The sequence below is a fragment of the Plecotus auritus genome (assembly GCF_963455305.1).
Source record: "Plecotus auritus genome assembly, chromosome: 9".
In the NCBI taxonomy this organism is placed as follows: domain Eukaryota; kingdom Metazoa; phylum Chordata; class Mammalia; order Chiroptera; family Vespertilionidae; genus Plecotus; species Plecotus auritus.
This window is the reverse complement of record NC_137783.1, coordinates 26,690,608-26,711,365: the sequence shown is the minus strand read 5'-3', so window position 1 is coordinate 26,711,365 and position 20,758 is coordinate 26,690,608. Positions and strand designations below refer to the sequence as shown.

The following is a 20,758-nucleotide window of genomic DNA, read 5'->3' as shown; positions in this document are numbered from 1 at the left end:
GGGGGACGGATTACAAGCAGAGAAGCTGGAGACGGAAAGGAACTGCATCCCCTAGGGATGGCTTATACAGGAAGCCTTGGCGTGACCATCGCCCAAGGGGCATTATCAACATTTGAGCGGCCTTTCCATCCATTCAAGGGCACGCTTCCTCGTCTGTGGGGGGGAGTGCCCCTTCTAGAAGTGCCCCTTCTACGGTTAGAGGATACGAAGTCTCCAGCGTCAGAAGTTTCTAATTTCTCCCTGCCAATCGGCCACTACAGGTGGGCAACTGCAAGCTCTGGGCAAACGTGTGGCTCCACTGCCGCCGAGGTTCGTCCCCTCCAGGCCCGGGCGCCGCCGGGGGCCCGAGCCCAGCAGGGCGCTCCGGGAGCTGCGCGGCGGCTGCTCGAGGAGGCCGGGCGGCCGGCCGCCAGAGGCTGTGCCCCAGTTTGTGTCCAATCAGGTTGTGCGGGCTGTGCCCCGAGCCGGGCAGCAATGCGTAAACAAACCCGCGGCAACTCCTCCGCCCCCTCCGCGCTCGCCCTGCACCCGCCGCCCGCGCCGCTCCTCGCGCCCGCCCGCCGGGCCGGCCCAGCCCCCGCCCCTCGCGGCTCGCACCCCCGCCGCCCCGCCCCGCCCCCGCCGGCGCGGGCTCCCTCACCTACCGCCCCACGCGCGCGCTCGCTCACGCACCACGCGCCCCGCGCCGCCCGCCCGGATCGTGGCCTCTGGAGAGCAAGGTAAGGGCGATGTGCGCGGACCCGGCGGCTTTTCTGCCCGGCGCGGCCCGGGGAAGTTTCTGACGTCGCTGTTTTCCGCTGGGTCGGGGGAGGCCCCGGCTCCGGGCCAGCCTGGCGGGCAGGAGGAGGCGGCCCGGCTCCCGGGGGTCACAAGTTGCCCAACCTGACATTGGTGCGGACTGGCGGGCGGGGTGGCGCGGCGGGACCGGGCGCGGGGCGGGCGAAGGGAGGGCCCCGAGGAACTTTCTCCTCTCGGAGGGCTTCCTTCCAGCCGCGGCCGCGGCCCCGCCATCGGAGCAGCCGGCTCCCGTGCTGGAAGGAGACCATGAAATGTGTTTGAAGAAGCTGACGCAGTTGGTGACGCTCGCGGCTTCCTGACGGGGACCGGCCACAGCAGCGCCTTCTCCGAGGAGGGACCAGCCGAGTCGCCGCTCCGGCCCTTCCCCCGCCGGGAAGCCGCGCTCCCGGGCGCTTCGTGCGGGGGCCGTGGGCTGGGGGCGCAAGCATCTGGTCCCGCCGGGGGACGGGCCCGGCAGCGCGCGTTGCTTCCGTTTTGATCCGCTCGAGTTATTATATAAGATGTCACGGAGAGGAAAGGGGCGAGCGGGAGGCGCGTTGGCGAGGAGCGTCGGCCTGCCGCGCGTGGCGGGAGGGGCGGGAGACGGCGGGCGGGGCCCCACCTGTGCGCCCTCCGCGCCCCCTGCGGCGCTGTCCGCGCGTGCCGGAGGTGGGGCCCGAGGGGGCGCCAGGACCTGCCCGCCGCCCTCCTCCCGGACCCGGGAACTCGGGCAGCGGCCGAAAGGTGCCTTTCCTCTCGGTCGCCTGGCCTGGGTCTACACGTTGCTGGCTCCGGCCGTTTGTACTTTGAAACATTTATTTAATATGAAGGAAGCTGCGTGTGCGGCCGTCATAGTACGCCGGGGACGTGTGGCCGCGAGCTCCGGAGCGGTGAATGAATCATCGCCCCGCGGACCCAGCACCGATGATTCATGCGGGGAATGTACCGGCGCGCGTACTCGCCGCGTGCCTCTGACCCGCGGACAGCGGCCCGGCTGCAGCGACGACGCCTGGAGGGGCGGGGAAGAGTTCATGCAAACGCGGAGCGGTTTATTTCTTCTCCCCTTTCACAATTTGGGGAAACTTTGGGGGTGCCAAGTGGCCCAGATTTCCCAAGGCTTGTTGCACGTTCTTGGAAGGGTTACAAGACTCCACCTGGCTGAATTAATGAGTCGGTGGAGGAGCGCTGATTCGCTGCAGGGCTGGGACCTGTCTCATTCAGTATTTGGATGGTGTCAAATGAGGTACTGGGCTCTGAGAGAATCCTTCTAGTAATTGCCTCTACCTAAGAACTTCTGAAATAATTAGCAACTTTAAAAGTTAGTGGCTCTTAAAAGAAAAATAAGTGGCTCCTAAGCAGAGAAGTCCCACTTAAAGGTTTAGGTGGGAGTTTGTGGGTGTGTTTTTTTTGGGGGGGGGATTAATAGCCAAATCCTAATAGTTTGCCAATAATATGAAACTTGATCATTGTAACCTCCCTGAAAGACTAACGACTCATTCCCATCCCAACGCACCCCTGTGAGATTAAGAATAAAAATTTCTCTTCACTTAGGACTTTACTTAGCAAGGCCCTCTTGATCACTAAGTAGCTTTATATCCCTCACTCTAAGAATCGCTTCCTAGTTCTATTTCCTTTTCTTCATAGTATTTCATCGCTATCTGAAATGATCTTGTTTAGAGTTGTTCTTTAAATCCCGTTTCTTTGCATTAGAACGGGAGCTTCACTCTGGCAAGAATCTCTCTGCCTGTTCTGTTCACTGCTGTAACTGCCACCGAGAACTGTGCCTGGCACATATTAAGCACTTAGTATTTGTGCTTAGCATAAGTTCTTTTTTCCTGATTTCTTGGTGGGAATATCTTCGACAGTAGAAATTCAGAGCCTTTCGGGGTCAGGCACTAAGAGGGTACCGTTCTAATTTTTTTTTCATCCAATTTTTTTTGATTGATTGATTGATTTCCTCCTTTGTGCTGTGTTAACTTACAGCACAAGGTGGGTTTGCACATGAATCACCTCCTCAGATGCTGAGTCTGAAGAAAGAGAAGGCATGTGGAGCCTTGTCCAAGAGAAAGTGTGTTACGGTGTACGTCAGTGATGACGATTAAAAATATTGTATGTGTGCCCTAACCGGTTTGGCTCAGTGGATAGAGCGTCGGCCTGCAGACTCAAGGGTCCCAGGTTCGATTCCGGTCAAGGGCATGTACCTTGGTTGCGGGCACATACCCGGTGGGGAGTGTGCAGGAGGCAGCTGATTGATGTTTCTCTCTCATCGATGTTTCTAACTCTCTATCCCTCTCCCTTCCTCTCTGTAAAAAATCAATAAAATATATTTAAAAAAAATATTGTATGTGCTAGTTGAAAAAAGCGAGGATATTGAATTGAAATCTGCAAAGCCAAGTTCCCACCGTAGTGTAGGTTTCCACTAGTATTTAAAACAGTGATATTTCTATAGTCTCCTCTTCCCACTGCTTGTGCATCAACCCCACATGTAGCTGCAGCTCGGGAAGGTCCGTAGCAGATATAACTTATGAAGTATTAATTTAACTAAATGAGTACAGGATTTACATCTCTGCAGAGCTCTTAACTCTGTTGTTAATGTCACTAACTTAAATCCACAGAAGACTAGACAGAAGTTATTTAAAATTATATTTTAAACATCTTGAGTGGATTGTAAAGAATTAAAGCTATAATACTAAGCCAATGATATAATGGGAGGATGATTTGAATGTAGTGCTCAATACTACTTCCTTAGAGGGTAAACTTGATTTTGTGATACATACTAAAATATTAGTCTACCTTAATCTTGTGGCGGTATTTTTTAGAACTCTGTACTTCCAAAGTCCCTTCTAAAGAAGGTTGGGCATCCAGCAGTTCCCTTCCCTTCACAGTGGCTGTGGTCACTTACAGAAGCATAATCTCAAGAGTGAGCTCAGAGATAATAGAAATGTAAAGGTAAAAAGGACCTTGAAATTGCTTGGCACAAGTCATTGCTTTTTACCAGTTGCTTTCTGAGGAAATGAAGACACACCGAGATGACTTGCCCAAGGTGCAGGGTGGGGAGGAGAACCAAGGATTGTCCCTGAATTAGCCAGAGCTCCCCTAGGTGGGGGAGGAGTGGTTTCTACCATTAGCTGATTGTTTGCCTCTTGCTTATGAACTCTCAGAGAGTAAAACTGTATCTTACTCGATTTTGTACCCTCCCATGTGTCTTGGACATCTAGGGGCTCAACCAATACTTGTTGAATGTGGTAGGACAAACAGTGTGTTTAAAATGGAAAGTATACTTAAGAATTGAAAACATGTATCTTTTCCAAATTGAAGAGGTTTTCTGACAGAGTCACAATGTTGGCAGTAATTAACCTTAGAACTTTTATAGCAATGAAGCTACTATTGAGTTTTCATGCCTCCAGGATTTCAAATAAAATGTCTTACAACTTACAAGTGTGCGTGCTTGCTTAGCATAATTACTCACTGGTGGAGAAACAGCAGGAAAGACACCTGCCACCGTGTTTAATTAGAAAAGCCTAAACTTGTAGCCAGATAGAATTGGGCCTGAAGCTCAGCTCTGGCCCTAACAGACAGGGCTGGCTCTCTGTAGCAAGTTACCTAACTTTTCTGAGCATTCTCTCATCTCTAAAGAGGATGGATGTAATACCACTTACCCTGAAGGATTGTTGTAAGAGTGGGATAACATAGGTAAAGTGCCTGGTGTACACTGGGCCCTTAATGAATGGTAATAGCTATAATTATGATTTCTGACTTATGTGATCATGGGAATAGCTTAAACTTCAGTTTTCTTACCTCGAGAATTGGTGTTTGAGATGAGGGGGTGGGAATTAAATGATCTCTAAGATTTTGTCCATCTCTATAGTTAAGAAACCAATAAGAATGCACAACTTTCCTGTAGTTTTAGTTTAAATAAAATGATTTATATTGATCTAACAAGAGAACTACAAAAATGGTTACTTTCTAGGCATTCCTAAGAATTTAGCATAATTAGTTTTGGTGATATTAAGTACATTTTCATTATTTTATGTGCTATTTAATGGATACAAAATTAACTTAATAATTCAACCTCTCAGCTTTATATACAAGGCAGTATATGGAGTGTATAGATTAATAAGTCATGGACACCCTTTCTGTGAGAGGCTTGTAGGGAGCATAAGAAAGGAAACCAAAAGCCAAATTACGTGGAAGAGAGTCATAGCAAAAATGCTTTGTGATTTCAGAGAAGGAAAAATTGGAGAAGACTTAATTAAGGAATCTTGAGCAAAGCCGTAAAGAATTGGTAGGACTTCAACTGGCAGCGATCAGCCTGTATTAAGACTTGAAGGAAATCCAGAAATGGAGGGACAAAAACCTGGGGACAGGATAGTGGGACAGAAGGCTGCATGGCAAGGTTAGGATATTGTGAACACCCTGAATTCGGGCTAAGGAGCCTATTCAGTAGGCAGTAGCTAACCATCAAAGGTATTTGAAGTGGAGGGAATGATGTGCTAGTAATTAAAGATGTGCTTTGAGAAGATTAATCTGCATTGGAGGAGTAATGGGTAGTCCCAGTTAGGACGCTATTAAAATTGTCTCCAGAAGAAAAGCAATGAGAATCTAAATTAGGGTGGGGGCAGGTGGGTTGGGTGTGACACTGTACAAGTAAATGCAAGAGGATTTGTTGGCAAATTGGATGAGGGAGAAGTCAAAGACTGAAACAGTAACTTTGGATGGGGATGGCAGAAATAGTCAGGAAGGGCCACTAGTGAAGCACCGCAAATAGTGTGCAGTCAGCAATGTTTGTATAATTAATGTGATTATAAGTTTGAATTTGGGTATGTTAACGTTTTGTGCCTATCCAGATGGATGGAAGAGCGCTGGCTGGTTTTTCTCAGTGGTTAGAGCATCAGCCCATGGACAGAAGGGTCTCTGTTTTGATTCTCAGTCAAGGGCATGTACCTTGGTTTCAGGTTCAATCCCCAGCTCTAGTTGGCAACCAATTGATGTGTCTCTTCTCACATCAGTGTTTCTCTTCCCCCACCCCCACTTCATCTCCTCCCTCCCTTCCACTCTGTCTGAAAACCAATAGAAAAAATATCTTCAGATGAAGATATTTAAAAAAAAAAAAAAAAAGAGGAAGAGTTGAGAACATCCTTATGAAGGGGGATGGTGAAGCTCTGATGGTTCAGAGTGTGTATGTGGAGGGGGACACGGGGGGCGGAGGAGGGAGAGAATAAAAGGCCAGCATAGGACTTTTGATAAACCACTGTTTGTATGCCTAGAGGGGGAGACAGATAGAGGCTGATAGGATGCTGAGAAGAAAGAAGTGAGAGGAAAACAAGGAAAAGATCGGGTTAAAAAATTAAAAAAAAAAATGAGAAAGGAGAATTTGGAGGAGGCTGATAGGGTAGAGGGGCCGAGATTGAAGACTGGGAAGAAGTCATTAGATTTGTCAATGCGACCATTGACAATCAATCACCTTTGAGGTCAGGGTCAGTGGGGCAATGGAGGCAAAAGTCAGCCAGGTACCTGAGGAGAGTCAGTATAAACTATGATTGGACTGAAAATCTGAGAGGACGTGACTTCAGGCAATGAAAACTTTCTTAAAAACCAAAACCGTAAGTGAGTCTTGAGAATGTTGTAGCTATCAGTGGAGAGGAAGGAACTGAAGACCAAGAGAAGGAGTGGGAAGGTAATTAATGTACCAGGCTCTCCGCAAGTAGGAAGGACAGGAGCAAGATAGGTGACTATATATCCGGATTGCCCAGCAGTCTCAGTTCACACCTGTTACCCCAGTTTAATTATGTGATACTCTTTGGAGAAATAATGTTCGTTTTTATTCTAACAGAAGGTCCCTTTTTGAATAATAAATTATTTGATGACCCTGGTCATGACACAGATAACGTAGTTACTCATGAAAAAACAGATGTGACCTGGAAAGAAAAAGAGGTTAAATGAAGGCAAAGAGAAAACAGATTTAGAGAGGAAAGTTGGAAGCTGGGAGGGATGGAGGCGGCCTTTGAAGTGGGTTGGTTCCTTTCTGTTGGGAACAAAAGAAAATAACAGAGCAGACCAGTTGATTTGCTGAACATAAGTTGGGAGTGAGAGGTGAAGTTGGGAGGTGAAGGAGAGTGGAAATGGTTTAGAATAGCTGTGGATTTGTACGTGACAGGGAGCCAAAGGTGATGAGGGCCTGACAAGTTGCTAAAGGGTCTTAGCCTTAGCCTTCTGATAGAGCAGATCTTCCCTGTATGTATGGCTTTCTCCAGCAATACTCAAAAAGTTGGACATGGAGATGGTATGAGTATCATGGAGACTTCGAACTCCATGTGGGTGCTCCGTTAAGTAGGAAGGCAAGTGAAACCAGATTGTTGATGGTCTGGACAGTGGTCAGCAAACTCATTAGTCAACAGAGACAAATATCAACAGTACAACGATTGAACTTTCTTTTGAGAGCCGAAAACCGACTTTTGTGCATGGGCCACGAAGTTTCAATCGCACTGTACATGTGCTCCTGCACGTGGTATTTTGTGGAAGAGCCACACTCAAGGGGCCAAAGAGTCGCATGTGGCTCGCGAGCCACAGTTTGCCCACCACTGGTCTGGGAGAATGAGCAGGAGATGTGAGATTAGAATGTGCAGTGAATGGCTGGTTTAGCAAGAACAAGGAAAAGAGAAATGGGAGTGTGGAGGGATGATTCTGAGGCTAGTGGCAAAGGGTATGAGGAACTTTCAGAGTATCTTATCCTCATGGAGGGATCAGTTATGAGCAATTATGTAAATTCTAAGTATGGCTGAATTTGAGGATGGTGAAGTGACAAAGGCATGAGGTAGAAGGTCATTGATCCTCAGGATCTGTGAGGCCAAGGTGTTAAAATGATTATATATCAACGTTCATGTCTTTTAAACATGCTGGAATACATTTATTATTAAAGCCTTTCTGAGCTTTTAGACCATAGAGTGGAAAGTACCTTAAAGATTGGGAAGTTATTCCTTCATTTAAAAGATGAGGAAGCTAACATCTTTTAAAAGACTTTCTGGAAAGTTTGCAACTTACCCAGATCCCAGAAGTGTGGCAGAGCTGTTTCTGGGAAGAATCTGAACCTTAGTTTAGTATTCCTCTGTAGGACAGTAGGAGGAATTAAGGTACCCACTGCACAGGATCTTAGAAAGCTTCCTCACCATGCAGCTTGCCCACACCATTGTTTGTGGACCTGGACCTCCACCGAGGAGAGCCGAGGAATCCAGTCCATTTTTGAGGAGGACTCATGAAAAGCACCAGTTCTTCCTCACCAATCAAGGAACAGATCAGAATTCGGCCAATAGACAAAATGTTAACTTTATTATTGATGAAGGTTGGATCAGAAAGCATAGCTTGGTGTGAAGCCCAAAATAGTCTCATGCACCATCTACAGCCTAGTCTAGACTTCGATTCTACTTGATGGAAAGTTTGAGTCTGCAGAGCAGAAATACCCAGGTTTCTGCCTTTCACTGTCCAGGTACAGAGAAAGATTGAGGCCAGATCTCTCATGGCTAGTATATTTGATAGAAACAGAGCCATGGCTGTCACACACCAACCAAATAAACGGCTCCACTTCATGGGGAAGGAGATAGTGCAGGGCAAGCAGACAGACGTGCATCAGGAATGCGCCTCCTTTGGAAACTGAGAAGGGAAAGAGGCGTTCGTTCCGCTTAAACATAAAGTTAGTGACCACTCCTAAGCTTTCTGTTTGCATTTGAGTTAAACTTCTGAAACAGCAGGTGAATTTTTATTTTAACTAGAAATGAGTGTAATGACTCAGAATGGTTAGTTAATGACTCAGATTTCATAGCCATACCCAGTGGATCTTCCCTTCCCTCCAGGGAATGCCAGGAGACCCACAGATGTCATAGAAACCACCAGCTTTGATATTGTGTTGTTGGATTCAGAACTTGAAAGTTCTTTCTCCTCGTAAAATATTTAAGGAGCCCTTATTGGACATGGGACGCCTGGAATCAGTCCTGATTCTGTCACTATTAGTGACCTTACTAATAACTATGCAGTGCATTAGTTTCCTTATCTGCAGCATGGGAGAAAAAAATAACCTGTTCTATTTCCCGGGGATTCGTCGTGAAAACTCTTTGCAAATAAATAGTCTTATGCAAAGGTATCCATATTACCTTAAGGGATGCAAGGTAAACTATGGAGTTTAAGAACTCCTTTAATTAATGTGTTTCAAATAAAACAACTGAGATGACTATTGAAGTTTGGTGGGACTCTTGTTTAGGCATTGAAGGGTAAATCAGGATGACTTTTCTCCTTCTGTCACTGTCAGTGTGTCTAACAATATGGCCAAGTGAGATGAAAGCCCTGTGTTTTCACAACAAATGAAATTTCTGCCTTTTCATTTATTTCTGTTAACCGTTCAAAGTCTTTTAATTGCCTGGCCAGTGTGGCTCAGTGGTTGAGCGTCAACCTATGAACCGGGAGGTCACGGTTCGATTCCCAGTCAGGGCACGTGCCCGGGTTGTGGGCTCAATCCCCAGTGTGGGGCGTGCAGGAGGCCGATCATCATTGATCTCTCTCTCCCTCTCCTTTCCTTTCTGAAGTCAATAAAAATATATTTTAAAAAATATTTTAAGTTTTTTTATTATTAAATGTGACAATATATAACTTCTAAAATGTAAATGTACAGTTCAGTGAATTGTTAAAAAGTGAACATCCATGTAACTACCCACCCAGCTTAAGAAATAGAACATTTTAATCTCCCCCTCCCCTTAGGAATCGCTTTTCATTGTTAGATACATGGCTTTCTTCTCAGGTAGGTCATGAGTAGTAGCCAGAGGCAAAAATAAGTATTGACAGGTCCAGAATATGTGTTTTTGGGTGGAATTACATCAAAGGCATAATATTCGCGTTGTGTTTATTTTACTTTTACTCTGTAGTTATTTCTTGTTTTTATAACTATGAATTTGGTGTTTAGGACAAGTCCTGGATTTTCCAGCCTTCAAGATCAAAATCTTCAGGCTAAGAGTCTTCACTTTTGTATCCTCTGAATGGGAGGGGAAAAGTGATCCTTTGGATATGAGAAAAGGCCTCGTGCTTAATTATTTTTTAAATGTTCTGATCATCTCTCCTTTGCCTATCTTTGGAAGCAAAACAGCTAAGACTCCAATATTGATGGTGACTTGGTGCAGGAGCCAGACATCTTCCTGGAAAGCACTTGATCACTATCAAGGCAAATACCTTTCAGCTCAGGCCACCACTGACTAGATATGAAGTGGCAAGAAAGGAGTCAAAGTAAACAGCTTTGTTGCATGAAAATCTGTATTTTCTTGGTTTAGTTATAATCTAATGTTCTAAATTCTACCATCTTTTAAAACTAAAAGGGTTAGTAAATCAAAAGTCTTTTGGGGCACCCAGAAAAAAGTTTTCCTGATACATGTTTTATATTAAAAAAGAAAATGATAAACATTGAAATAATTGGAAAAGTTATCTTAGCTAATCTGGTGTGTCTGTAAAAACAGAAAAATTATGAGTGTTTAAAAAATTGGCAAAGGCTCATCTTTTGGGGCAGTTTCTATGGTTGTAAGATTTAGTTATAGGGACTTTAGAACTTGGTGGACTGAACATGTGTTTACTGTCAGTCCGTCCCGAAACACCACTATAGAAATGGTGAACCTGAGAGGAGGCAACAGCAGATGGGAGATGCCAACTAATTTTTGGAGGATGAAAAGCAAAGAGACCTGGGGCAGCTGACGTAGTGTAGTTAAGAAAGTTGATACTTAAGTGCCCTTGAAGAAGGAGGTTGGGAGTAGATACTGGGAAGAAATAGCCAGTTTATTTCCCCCCATCTCAGAAAGGCTCTAGAATTAGAGGCTTTGAAGTGGACCATAAGGCTGACAATAAGGGATTGATTGAAAGTCTGTAAATGGAACCGCATCCTCAGTTAACTTTCCCCATCGCATGCAGTGAGGTGAAGTCCTTGCCAGAGACGGGACATTTTTTCTCTGGAGAAATTGAAGTAAATGAACGTTATGCCAGATTTAGGGATACCAGGCAAAAAAGAGAGGAATGGTGAAATGCTCAGCTGAAAACAGGAACTTAATGAACTTATATGTATACCAAACAGTGAGACCCTATGTTCTTTTCACCTATCCTGATCTTAGGATAGCTAAGTAATTACCTACCCAGGCAGGATATTAAAGGATCCCTCTCTGGATAAAATGAAGCCCCCTAGAGCAGTGGTTGGCAAACTCATTAGTCAACAGAGTCAAATATCAACAGTACAACGATTGAAATTTCTTTTGAGAGCCAAATTTTTTAAACTTCTTCTAACGCCACTTCTTAAAAATAGACTCGCCCAGGCCATGGTATTTTGTGGAAGAGCCACACTCAAGGGGCCAAAGAGCCGCATGTGGCTCGCGAGCCACAGTTTGCCGACCACTGCCCTAGAGAAAAGTCATATAGATACTGACATCTGAGGTCCCACAATAACAAAACTGACTTACTGCCCATTCTTCCTATAGTGAGCCCACTAGTCAACAACTCTACTCACTCTATTCCATGAACATGGAACTCGCAAAGAGCTTTTTAGTGTCTTACCCTTAAATACAAATAGATAGCCAATGAGTATGCAGTATGAGACATTTAAAGACAGCATTCCATTTTTTGAAAAGACAGAAACCAGAAAAAATGAGAAAAAAATCATGGAGGAAATAGACTGCAAGGAGAAGAATAAAAATTAAAATCAAAGCCAACCTACATGTAATTAACGCAATAAGACAGGACTGTAAAAAAGTAATAAGAGAATAACAATCTGGGAAATTAAAAGTAACATGACAAAACAAACAAACAAACAAAAAAACATTGGAAGGACCAGAAAATAACGTAGAAATAAAAGCAAAAGGAAAGAGGAGAGAAAACAACAGAATTAGATGATCAGTTTAGCACGGAGTATATCATACTAATAAGACTTCCTGAAAGAAACTACAGGGAAAATTAGATGAAATTGCCAAAAAAGTAATGCAAGAATTTTCCTACAACTGAAGGACATACATTTGTAGGTTAAAAGGATTCACAAAATAGCCAGGAGAATGAAAAAAGATCCACACCACCAATGTGTAAGACATACCATTGTAAAATTTCGAGATACACAGTAAATGGAAATATCCTAAATCCTGTCGGGTGGGGGGAAGCTGGAAACTCCAGATCACATGCGAAAAGATTGGAAATTGAAACGGTACCAGATTTCTTAACACTGGAACCTGAGGACAATGGATTAATTCCTTCAGAATCCCAAGGGAAATTATTTGCAACCTAAATTTTTCAACACAAATTATCAATTGGAAGGTAGAAAAAGACAGTTTGAGGGCATGAAAGGTCTCAAAGTTTATCTTTATGCATCATTTTACAAGAAACCACCGGAGGGTATATTTTACCAAAATGTGGGCATAAACCAAGAAAGAATAATGAATGGGATTCTGGAAACAGGGAGTCAAACATAGGAAAAAAGCAAAGGAAAATTTTAGGATGACAGCCAAGAGAAATTTCAAGGTGCTGGTAGCGCAGCAGATCTAGAGATAAGCCAGTCCAGATCAGAATAGGGACGATCCGCCAGGAGTTCCCAGATGAAAACAAAAACAAAACTGATAGACAATCTGATCCCTTTGGCCAAGTGCAAAATATTCTTCAGAGAGGCTTTCCAGTTCCCGTGGAGCATTTGGGATGAATTACTGATCCAGAAAACCTAGTAAATGAAAAAAAGATGATTACAAACTCTAGAAAAATAATAGCACAAGAAAAGATATATAGAATGAGATTGGATTCACAGATAACATGTACATAGGTCATAGTATAAATCACTACTGTACTATAGTAGAGGACTAAGCTGCTCTAATAGAGACTCCACGGAACCCAGATTCCTTCCATCTTGCTGCTCTGCCATCCTCTGAGACACTGTCCTGATCTGCTTAGTTAAAACCTGGTGGTAGCATATCTATGTTCCAGCTCATAAGATGAGGATAGAATGAGGGGCAAAGGTTTAAGGCCCATGCCTGAAAGTGGTACACATCGCTTTCACTCATATTCCAGTGGCAAAAATTTAATCACAAGGCCACACTTCGGGACAATATTCAAAATGTTCAACAAATGGTAACCCAGACACTGACCAGTCCTAACACAGGTCCGCTATAGAGCAGGAGTGTTTGGGTACATATGCACAGTGGACTACTACTCAGCCATAAAAAAGAAGGAAATCTTTTGTGATAGCATTAATGGGCCTAAAGGGTATTACGCTGAGTAAAATAAGTCAAAGAAAGGCAATTACCATAAGATTTCACTTATATATGGAATCTAAAGAACAACATAAACAAGCAAACAGAAACTGACTCATAGATACAGAAGACAGACTGAGAGTGGGTGGGCTAGGTGAAAAAGGTACAGGGATTAAGTAGTATAGATTGGTAGTTACAGAATAGTCACAGAGATGTAGATTACAGTGCAAGGAATCTATAATAATAAAAGCGTAATATGCTAATTATACCGGACAGCCAAGCAACCTTCCGGATGTCACTCCAGACGTCCTTCTGGACGAAGCCGCGGTGGCGGGGGCTGAGGCAGAGGTGGTTAGGGGTGATCAGGCAGGCAGGCAGAGGGATTGGGGCAATCAGGCAGGCAGGTGAGCGGTTAGGGGCGGTCAGGCAGGCAGAGTGGTTAGGGGTGATCAGGCAGGCAGGTGAGCAGTTAGGGGCAATCAGTCAGATAGGGGTGATCAGGCAGGCAGGTGAGCAGTTAGGGGTGATCAGGCAGGCAGGCAGGTGAGTGGTTAGGAGCCAGCAGTCCCGGATTGTGAGAGGTCACAGGCTGGGCTGAGGGAACTGCTCCCCCCACACCGAGTGCACGAATTCCATGCACCAGGCCTCTAGTAGTTAATAATAGGGGGCCAGGTGGGTCACTGAAGCATTAGGAGACCACTCTGTAAAGTACATGACTTTCTAACCACTTTGCTGTACATCTGAAATAAATACAGAATAATATTGAGTGTAAACTGTAATTGAAAAATAAAAATTAAATTAATTAATTTTAAAAAAGAAAAAAAGAGTGCTCTGGAAGCTCCTTGCTGTATCAAACGTTAGCCCTTTGTTTGCCAGATTATGGCAAATAGGGGCAGAAAAGGGCCCCTAGGAGGGGTTGAGAGCCGCTTGAACAGCAGCCATTTACCAGCCAGTGTGGAAGTATTTTAATAACAATTAGTACAACAGCACTGGAACATACAGACTGAATATCAACCCTGACCATTTGTGACTGCAGGAGAGGCTGGAGACAATGCTGATATAACTATGTGTGGCGCCTGGAAGAGAGTGAGCTGGTGCATAACAGGGCATCAGCTGTTATATGAGTTACAAAATTAAAGTTGAAAAGTAATAAATCAAGAACTATCAGTAATACATTATTTAGGAATATATAATTAAATATCAAATGAGATAGCTAAATGTTTTTTAAGTAGTTTGCCTTTGGGAAGTGGGTTTGGGGGTGAGTGGAGAGGTAATGTGGATTACTGCTGTGTTCTCATTTTAAGCCCGGTAGTACTGTTTGAGGTTTTTTTTTTTTTTTTTAAATATATTTTATTGATATTTCACAGAGAGGAAGGGAGAGGGATAGAGAGCTAGAAACATCGATGAGAGAGAAACATTGATCAGCTGCCTCCTGCACACCTCCCACTCGGGATGTGCCCGCAACCAAGGTACATGCCCTTGACCGGAATCGAACCCGGGACCTTTCAGTCCGCAGGCCGACGCTCTATCCACTGAGCCAAACCGGTTTCGGCCTGTTTGAGTTTTTACATAATTTGCATGGGTCATGTTGATAAAAACAAAATGAATGAGAAAAAATAGTAATGCAGTGCTAAAAAGTGGATTAGGGCAGTGGTCGCTAACCGGTGGTCCGTGGACCACTGGTGGTGTGTGAGGTCCAGAAGGTTGGCGACCGCTGCTTTAAGGAAACCTTGGGATCAGTGGTTGCCAGCCGGCGGTCCATGAGTTCTGAAAGGTTGGCAACCACTGGATGAGGGAAAGATTTTGAATGGACCCAGAGCTTTAAAAAGTGAGGATCCTTCCTCAGAACTGTGATTCCAGCCCTCAAATGATTCTGAGACAGAGTGAGGGCTGGAATCACAGTTGTGAGGAAGGATCCTAACTTCGAAACAACATTTTGAACGTTTAATATATGCCTTTTTAAAATTCAGATGATTTCCTCCATCCCAAGATTCTGACTTAACTTGGTTTTCATTAGGCCCCAAGGAATCAGTAATTTTTAAAAGAACCCCAGCTGCTTCTGATGTACAGGTAGGGCTAGCTACTAGCCCAGTGGTTTAAACACCTTTGTTTCTTAAATGTTTCTTGTATTCTTCCTAGCCTCTCTGTCTCTCAATTCTGAACTAATATGGTCTCTTTGGGGTCAGAAGGGTAGGAGGAGAGAAAGGGAGAGGTCATTGGGGTGACCGTGGCTAATGAGAATGGCTGTGCCCAGAGCCAATATTTGTTTCCTTCTATTTTTCAGAAACTACTTTAATTGATGACCTTATCTTGAATTTCTGATGGAGCAATTTTAAAGCTCAAGTTCAAGTAAATTTGAATTTAATAACATTATGTCATGTCTTTGTCTTCGGTGTTGCCTCCTGGGACTAAATCAGCTGCACCCTCAGATTGCCCTCAAGAACTTTCACCTCCGGTTTTGGCCCCGGTGCTCCTAGCTGTGATCTACCGGATGTTCGCCAATAACAGCATTTCGGTTTTGCACCTGGGATCACTAGCAGTTTTTATAGTTCCTTCATTTTCTGTGAGGCAATTCTTAGCCAAAACGATTAGCAAGGAAAGAATATTGGAATTATATATTTACCAAGGTTAGACATCTTGTTGGATTGGCCTTTGACTGGAGATTCTGTACACATAAAAGAAAAAAATGGTTGTTGTGTGGATGAGAGAAATATTTAAGACCTCAGGGAAGAACAGTTGTTGTTTTTTTAATCTAATTTCAGATTTTTAAAAACATCAATAATTACAGGGATACTTCAAGTTTCTTTTGTACTTTTCCCTGGGCCCATTTCCTGCCTCCCTAGACTCTTCGGTTCTCATGAATGGGGTGTATCTTTGATCTCCTTGTGACAGTTACACATCACGCCAGACTGCGATAGCACTGGCCGCTAGCCTTCTGTCCAGTATGTAGGGAGCTGTGCTGACAGTTCCTGAGGAATTACTTTACACCTGATACAAGTATACAGCTGGGCCAAGGTGAGGGATTGATTCATCTCATCAATAAGTCTTATTTAGAGCTTGCCCACTTGGCTGACTCATCCAGGCCAGTGCTTCTCACACTTGAACGTGCACATACATCACTAGGGATGGCATTACATGGCAGACTCCAATTCATTCATCTCAGTGGGGCCTGAGATTCTGCATTTCTATGAATTCCCACGAGATGCTGCTGTTCCACAGATCACACTTAGGGAAGGAAGGGTCTAGCTAATAGTTCTCAACCCTGGTTGCTCTTTAGCAAGAACTACCAGTAATATATTATTGAGAACCATCCCTAGTGTTTCTGTCTTAATTGATCTCGGGTGGGGCCCAGACATAATATACACATGTGTGTATGTATGTGTATATATATATATTTTTTAACTCCCCAATTGACACTCGTGTGCAAATAGGATTGAGAGCCACTGTTATGAGCTCTGTACACTTTTGCTGTGACTCAGAGGTAAAGCTCTTATGTGGATTTTGTAGCAACCTGGGAAGCACCTTCTGGAGCCTTTATGATATGAATCCACCTGCTTTATGGATTGCTAAGTTCCTGGAGATGAGGTGAAGGTGGCTGTCAGAGGGGGCATACCTAAGAAGAAAAACTGGCCTTTTCATCTAAACCCAGGTGTCATCTGATAGAGGAAGGATAGTTGAAGTGATGAGTGAAATACAAAGTTGGTATTTCTTTATTCAGGGGATCCTTCTGTTTCCTTCATCCTTTTAGTAAGAGATCATGGAAAAATACGTTATAAACTTTGATGCTTTGTTTTTTCTTCTGAGAAGTCTGTAAATTTACTTCTTACTATTTTTACACATTTACTTTGGGGTCCTAACTTATCCTAAAAATTGAGTGACTTGCCATCTTGATGAAGGGGCTGTTTATTCTCAGGGGCTTCCAATGCTAATGACAGATTGATGATTCGATTTTCTCAGAAATCATAGGGCTTAGCTCAGTTCGAAGGTTAATTGTTTTGTTATTATTACAAAGATGTTCCTAGAAGCAGATAATACAATTTTATGTATATTAAAAATTGTTAATTACAATTTCTTGGAGGCAGTAAACTTTCAAACTAGCAGATTAAAATTAAATATAATTATGCTGCTAAGAAATTGGAATCCTCTCCTCTGTCTCCTCACCATTCAATGATAAAATAGGCCTTTGATTTTATTTTCTTAAAATTACCTTGTCTCCCTCATGGCCACTGACGTCAGTTAATTCTCATTCACGTTAATTTCCTCAGCGGACCTCCCTCCCTCCAGTCTTGCCCTTTACAGTCCTTCCGCCAGAGTCCTCTCTGGTCTCCATGGTCCTCTGTGCCTGAGGATAAAGTTCCGATCTCCAGGGTGTCATCTAGAGCCTTCTGACCTGGCCCTACCTTTTCTCCACTCTGGCACCTGTCACTTCCTTACGTAGCAGTTTATTCACTTCTTGGCTGAGGCCTGGGAGGAAATACTGGAGGCTTTATAGAAAGATAAGGGTATGAAAGAGTGGTTTAGGTGAGTGGGAGGGTAAGTAGCACAAGGACATGAAGTACAATTGCCTGGTGGCAGTGAAGGTCCCCTGAGATAGGTGTTGGGTATACAGGGAGACCACCTGGCATTGGCTTCAGGGATACAGGTGTGGAGGAGGTGGAGCCGGCGTTCTGTCAGCTGCCCGACTAAGCCATTCCACATTTGTCTCTGCTTTTGTACATGCTGGGTCCTCCATCTAAAACACATCTCTCATCTTCTTTGCCTGGAAAAAAATTCTTCTCTTCCCTTAAGAAGCCCTGCTGATAATTTTCTTCTCTTTCCAAATAGTCTTTTGTCACCTCCGTGGAATTTGGTCATCTCCCTCCATTCTGTCCCCATTGTTCCATTAACCAGCCACTGTGATTGCACTTACCATTGCTGTGACAAGTGTCCATTCATTGCCGTCTCTGCTAGACTGTGAATTCAACAAGGGCAGGGGTGTGATCTTTTGGTACCCCAGTTCATAACACAGTCCCTGGCATGGAGTACACACTTACTAGTATAATAAATGCTGGACGAATCAATACAGGATTTCTCTGTGAAGTGTTGAGAATCTGTTCTTACTGAATAAAGGTCATTTTAAAAGTGAATTCAACTTAGTAATATATGGCGTGAAAATTTTTAGGGCTTTATTTTTTAGTCTGACTTACCCCTACCAAATATCCAAGTTAGATCTTTCCAAATATACACATATATGTGTATGTGTGTATATGCACATACGTATATATCTACATGGAAGTGGAAGAAAGTTAGAGAGATCAAAGAGTATGACTATTAAGTGTCTGAGATAACAAACTTCATGGGGGCTTGCACAGTGCCCATGGTTTATCTGTTCTCCTTCAGGCGGGCCTCTTCGTCTGGTAGGAAACAGGTTAAAACCTAAGAAACGTATCAGCCAGGATTGAACACATCTATATTTTCAAGTTGTATTGAAGTTAGCAGTATCAGAATGTAGTTTTCAAAAGGTTTTTCCCAATCATGTAGAAACATATGGAGATTTTAACTGCCAAAACAATTTCATACAGTTGACAAATGAATAAAACCCAGAGAGAAATTCATGGTACCTTTTTTCTGAAGTAATGATTTTTCCATAGGAGTGGAGGGGACTTGGGTTCTGTTGTGATGTGTCATTAAAAGGCTGTTGTGTCAGACAATGTTTCCCACCTCTCTAAGCTTTAGTTTCCCCATGTATAAAATATGAGGTTTGGTCTAAATTATTACCAAGGTCATTTTGAATCATCTGTGATTCTGGAAAGTTATGAAACACAGCCGGTAACCATGGTGAGGAAAGTTGATTGGTGACTCCAAAAATAGACTTACTTTCTCCCTCTGCCTAACATTGATGCTCTCCCATTGAGTAAATCATTCCGTGTGTGTTGCCTTAATAAACCAATCTCTTTTTTTCCCCATAATGAAGAGTTATCAAAAGTGAATGAAAGATTGCCTTAAATACCAAATAAACAAGCTCTTGTTTTAAATATAGACCTGAATTATTGTGCGCCTTTACACTCCTGTTGTAGGTATTCAGAAGGCAGGAGGTGGTGATTTAGAAACTATTCCGCATCAGTTCCTGCTAGTTTGTGTGAGAACCCTATTCAAAATATGCCTTATTTATTCTTCCCTTAAAATATGCTTTTCTTCATTTTTGCCTTCCTGCTAGCAACAAGTCCATATCTGTAAATACAGATTTTGTCATGATCCTTAAGTAACAGTTGTTTTTCTCTGACTAGCTGTGTGACATTAGACAAATCACTTACCCTCTTTGAGCTTCAGTTCCATTCTGTATAATGTTGGGATTTGATTTCTAAACTGCCTTTGGCTCCAAAATTATTTTATTATTTTTCTTTATAACTTGGTCATCCTCTATCCAGCCCTAAAGGGACTGATGGCAATTGGTAATCTTAAACCTCAGCTAATCCCTGTCTCTTCTCCTGGTGTTTCCTCAAGCCACTGTGGATAGTTTTCCCGCTCCACAGGCGTTTGTAGAGGCTTATGTGACAATTTTATTCCATTTATTTTTCTGTACATTTTGAGACCAGATCAACTCAACAACTCAATTCATTTTACTTGTATATCTGGGTAATAACATAAAAATAAATTGTTCTCATTTTTGTAGAAATAATAAACATTTTTTTCCAGCATGCATTGCTGTGAGTCTTTATTAATGGGAATTAAGATCAATAGATACTATTGATCTTAGCTGTGGGGCATATTAAAATATCAGGTCTTTGATATTTACCCATATTCCTAATCATCAATCAGGAATCTGTTTAGTTTTCAAACTGTTGAAACTAAAAAAAAAAAAAAAAAAAAAATCTGTGGAAACAGGGTTAGAGAATGTTCTAGGGTAGGTTAAGTTTATCTGTTTATTCAAGAAATACTCTTTGAGTGTCTATTGGGTAGTCATTGGATTATCAGTGAACAAAGCTCCTTGATGTAATGGAGTTATTTTCTCTCAGGGGAAGACAAACAAAAATAAATATTAGTTATACTAGTGGCCCTGTGCACAAAATTCGTGCACGGGGGTGGGGGTGTCCCTCAGCCCGGCCTGCACCCTCTCCAATCTGGGACCCCTTGGGGGATGTCCAATTGCAGTCAGACATCCCTCTTGCAATCTGGGATGACTGGCTCCTAACCACTCACCTGCCTGATCACCCCTAACCACTCTGCCTGTCGGCCTGCTTGCCCCCAACTGCCCCACCACTGGCCTTCTCACCCCCAACTGCCCCTCCACTGGCCTGATCGCCCCCAACTGCCCCCCCCAACCAGCCTGCTCGCCTCCAACTGCCACCACCCCCCCCCGCCAGCCTGCTCACCCCCAACTGCCCCTCCTGCCAGCCTGATTGCCCCCAACTGCCCCCCACTGCTGGCCTGATCGCCTCCAACTGCCCCCCCCCCCCCGCCGGCCTGCTCGCCCCCAACTGCCCTCCCCTCCTGGCCTGATCGCCCCTAACCGCCACTGCCTCGGCCCCACCACCATGGCTTTGTCCGGAAGGACGTCCGGGAGGTCTCCTGAAAGTCTCCCGGTCTAATTAACATATTACCCTTTTATTAGTATAGATGGTTTGTTATAAGATGGTAAGAGCTATTAGAAAAATGAAAAAGTCAGTCAGGAAAAGGGAAGTGAAAGGTGGGTGGGGAGTTGGAGAGCTGGGTTGCAGAGGAAATACCATGGTCAGAGAAGTAGGTGAGGTGGGCAGAAAGGC

At 43.9% G+C, this 20,758-nt stretch overlaps 1 protein-coding gene across 2 annotated transcripts in view; it reads left to right on the top strand.

Moving 5' to 3' along the window:
• Window positions 1–551: 551 nt before the first annotated feature.
• Window positions 552–20,758, top strand: part of PCGF5 (polycomb group ring finger 5) — a 118,549-nt gene continuing 98,342 nt past the window's right edge. Inside the window, exon 1 of one of the 2 annotated variants that reach the window (XM_080688480.1) lies at window positions 552–719. The gene's annotated coding sequence lies outside the window, so the exon portion shown is untranslated. The remainder of the gene's footprint in view (window positions 720–20,758) is intronic. The other variant, XM_080688481.1, reaches the window with a different exon arrangement.